Source organism: Calidris pugnax, unplaced genomic scaffold (genome assembly GCF_001431845.1).
Source record: "Calidris pugnax isolate Ruff unplaced genomic scaffold, ASM143184v1 scaffold183, whole genome shotgun sequence".
NCBI classification, from domain to species: domain Eukaryota; kingdom Metazoa; phylum Chordata; class Aves; order Charadriiformes; family Scolopacidae; genus Calidris; species Calidris pugnax.
Genome location: NW_015090930.1, coordinates 1,134,787 through 1,138,964, shown reverse-complemented (window position 1 = coordinate 1,138,964; position 4,178 = coordinate 1,134,787). Strand labels below are relative to the sequence as shown.

Genomic DNA, 4,178 nt, shown 5'->3' with positions numbered 1-4,178 from the left:
TCCGGTACCCCCCGGGCCTGGAGCCGCGCATCCCCCTCCCCACCCCAAAATAGAGATAGAATGATTATTGGCATTATTTATTATGAGCCTTCATCAGAAACTGCCCGCCCGTCGGCGCTCTAAGGAGCACGGGGCGGTGATTCTGCAGCCAAAGGGAAAATTACAGTCAGGCCAGGCAAGGAAATTCTCATTTTCCTCATCTCTGAGGGAAATCACCGATCTGTCGGAGTCGGAAGGGCCCTTCTAGAGACCATCCAGTCCAACTCCCCTGGGTTGCCCAGAGCACATCACTCAGGAGCATCCAGGCAGGGCTTGAAGATCTCCAGATCCAGACTCCACACCCTCCCTGGGCAGCCTCTTCCAGGGCTCTGCCACCCTCACCCCAAAGAAGCTCTTCCTCCTATTTAAGTGGAACTTCCCATGTGGATGCTTATATTTTGTTGCGCTGGTTCTGTTTTCTTGCGTTCATGACGTCTCTGAGCTCAGAAGTCAGTTCTGTACAGGCTCTGTCTTCGTTATGGTGGCCAATATCATCTCCATTTTTGAGAAGGGCATGCACAGGTGGGCAAAAGAGGAGGAGAAGAAGAGATCACTGAGTCTTGCGTTTAGTAGGACAGGAGAAGTTCTGCCAACTCATTTCACACAGGCCAGTTCACTGTCAGGTGACAACTTCACGGCTGCTAATACGGATTGGATTCAGACTAGCAGACTAGCAGATCCAGACTCCACACCCTCCCTGGGCAGCCTCTTCCAGGGCTCTGCCACCCTCACCCCAAAGAAGCTCTTCCTCCTATTTAAGTGGAACTTCCCATGTGGATGCTTATATTTTGTTGCGCTGGTTCTGTTTTCTTGCGTTCATGACGTCTCTGAGCTCAGAAGTCAGTTCTGTACAGGCTCTGTCTTCGTTATGGTGGCCAATATCATCTCCATTTTTGAGAAGGGCATGCACAGGTGGGCAAAAGAGGAGGAGAAGAAGAGATCACTGAGTCTTGCGTTTAGTAGGACAGGAGAAGTTCTGCCAACTCATTTCACACGGGCCAGTTCACTGTCAGGTGACAACTTCACGGCTGCTAATACGGATTGGATTCAGACTAGCAGACCGGAGATGAAGTGATGGGGTGTCCTCTCCTTTTCTTCCTCCTCCTCTGCCCCAAACCAGCCATGACTGGTGCTAACGGGGAAGTGTTGGTTACCCCTGTGGAGTTCTCTCCCGGCGGCCTTACGGTCCCCTCCCTGCCACAGTTTCATTGCAAGTCACAAGAAAAAGCAACTGCGAGTTGCATGAGACAGTATTTTATATTTATATACCCTTTTTTTGCTGCAATTTCACACGTTAATATCACTGCCTTCCCCCTGGGCGTTCTAGGAGGACGCAGGGAGCCCAGGGCCTGGTAGCCCCCGCCGTGCTTTATCACAGATCCCCAGGACAGTTTGTTTTTGGGGTGTTTTTTTTAAATTCCTTCCTTTCTGGGAGCTTTCCCAGGTCCTCTTCCCATCGCACCTCTCCCAGTCCAGCAACACCCAGCTCCTCTCCAGCAGGCCCAAGTGAGCGACTGGGATTTCCCGAGGCTGCCGTGGGGCCACCAGAAAATATCTGCCAGGTCAGGCATCCCTTGGGGTCCTGCCACTTGACTTTTCCACCCCCAAAAGTGACATTTCTCATTTAGCAAAAGCATCGGAAGCCTTTAATCTTCACAGCTCCTTCATTCGGACAGTTTGGAGAGACACCAGCCCTTTTGATGTTTGCTGCCACCATCCAAGATCCCTCCAAGCTCCAGACCATCCCACGGGGAAAAATTTAATTGTAGCAAACTTAATAGGTTTGATTACAAGTTTGAAAATGACAAAAGTAACAACAACCAAAAAAAAGCACAACAAAATAAAATGCAACAATGTTAAAACATACCACCCCAGATCCCTGCTTCCCTGACTCCAAACGTTTCCCTAAAGCATCCTTCTTTCCCTCTGAAAGCCGACAGGACAAACCAAATAGAATCCCAGTTTCCAAATGGGATGTCACCTGGGCCCATCCGGGGATTTTCTAACCCCTAGGGAATAAAAGTGGAGCTTTCGAAATGTGTCTCTGAAAAATCCCCCTCCTTTCCCACCCCACCTCACCCCGCTGCAGCCGTGGCCGAGGGCTGGGAGGCCCGTGGCAGCGTGAAGGCCGCGTGAGGCACCAGCCCCCGCCAGAGGTGGAGGGACCCCCGCAGCGCGACTTCTCTGTCGCTTTTCCTGTTTGATAGGAAGTTGAATAAATGGCCTCCACAAGCCCACACAGACGTGGTTTTCAAATCGCGCCGAAAAAGTTGTTGGTTTTTGTTTTTTTTTTCTCCTGGCTTGAGGGTCTTTTTTCTCTCCGGCTCCAAGGGCAGTGGGAGCACAGAGAGCCCACCAGGGGCTCCTGCCACCTCCAGTGAGATGGGGCACAAGGCAGACCCCCCTTTTGGCACTCCCCCCTTTTTGGCACTCCCCCCTTTTTCACAGTCCCCCCTTCTCTCAGCGCCCTCCTACCGCTCTTGCCTTTGTAATTTATTTATTTTTTTTAATAATTATTATTTTCTGGCCACACAGTAGGAGGGGTAAGCAGAAGCGCTCGTCAAGATCGCTGCGATTATCTCCTGGTCTCTTATTTGACCCATCGGTGCGGGCTGTTATCAGTTTGTATCTGCCGAGGGACACGATACCATCACCCGCGTTTTGCAGCAAAACGCCGAAATTTCATTTCTCATTGTCACTTCCATCACTTTGGCTCCGGTTTCTCTGAAGCTCTTCAAAGTCTTCTCTGGGCCCCCAGTCAACCTAGATAACATGTAAATAATTAATCATTTAAATAAATAACATGCCATCTGCAAATAGCCAGTCACTCTGTACACAGGTTGATAAATATGTTAAATAACCCAGAATGGAGTACAAAACCTCGAGCCACCTATGGCCAACCTTTTTGGGGAAGAAAACCAGTGTTTATAGGAGCAGCAGCTCCATTGACTCTCAGTCCTGCTGCTGCGCAAACACGGGAGGGAATGATGGTCCCTGGGGGGGCAGGGGCATCGTTTGCCCTTAGGATTCGGGAACAGCCCAATTAAAAATAAAAAAAAAAATTAAAATAAATCACATTTATGGGACTGCAATGGGAAAATAAACTGCGAAGTATCAAATGCTGAGAGAAAACCAAGAGCAGGGATCCAAGGCACCAAATGTCTTCTGCAGAGGCCCTGAAGCCAGGAGAGACACTGAGGAGGTGGGAGTGATGGAGCTCTGAAACGACACCAAAACCAGGGAAAAACACAACAAACCAGTGATTTTCCCTGCCTTTTCCAGCCAAAAAAAAAACCCCAAAAAAACCCAACCCGAACCTGTGGACACCAAATTAACCTGGTGGCAGCAGGAGGCTGCAGGGGTTGGAAGTTTAAGCAGGTTGAGGAAGCCTTCAGTTAAAATCCGTGGGAAGGATGGCTCCGAGGTGGTGCTGAACACCAAAGTGGTGTCCACTGCGGTTCCCTAGGGCTCAGGGGGGACCCTCCAGGAGGGTCCAGGTCGGGGCTGGGGGTGGTGGTGGTGGTACCCCCTCCTCCGCCTGCAGCCGGACCCAGCGCGGCTGCTCTCGCCCAAAATAACCCGGGTTTAAAAATTAATAACGCTGATTGGAGGAGACCCGAGAGACAAACGGGGCGTCCACAGGATTCAAGGGAGTGGGAGTGGAGAGAAAAAGCCCAGATCGTATCTCCACGTCCATTTTCATGAGCGGGGAGGCGCCTGTTAAAGAGGTTTGGTTTGGTTTTTTTTTTTTTCCTGTTAAAAAAAAACACCAAACAAAACCAACCCAACAAAAAAAACCCACCCCACTTCCACCAAGGGGCTGAGCAGCTCAAACGCTGTCACAGGGTGAGTTAAGAAGCGAAACACCCACCCCCTCACCCCCCCAAAACACCCTCCGGGGGCCGCTCCCCTCCAAAACACCCTCCGGGGCCGCGCAGCAGCCGCGCAGCGACGGCGCAAAAGGGGCCGCCCTCGCCTTTTCCAGGCGGGGGAGCGGGGGAGGCGCTGCCCGAACCGCCCCCAGCCCGCCCCGGTGGCGGCGGCGGCGGCAGGAAGCGCGGGGGGGTGCGGAAAGCAGCGCCCACCCCCATCACGCCGGGGCGGGCTCCGCGGGTAAGCGGCTGCGCGGGCGCGGAGGA

At 52.3% G+C, this 4,178-nt stretch overlaps 1 protein-coding gene across 2 annotated transcripts in view; it reads left to right on the top strand.

The window, feature by feature from the left end:
• The first annotated feature begins 3,822 nt into the window (after positions 1 to 3,822).
• Positions 3,823 to 4,178, top strand: part of ZBTB25 (zinc finger and BTB domain containing 25) — a 4,646-nt gene continuing 4,290 nt past the window's right edge. The window contains exon 1 of one of the 2 annotated variants that reach the window (XM_014951570.1): positions 3,823 to 3,885. The gene's annotated coding sequence lies outside the window, so the exon portion shown is untranslated. Of the gene's footprint in view, positions 3,886 to 4,033; positions 4,153 to 4,178 lie in introns of those variants that run through there. The other variant, XM_014951567.1, reaches the window with a different exon arrangement.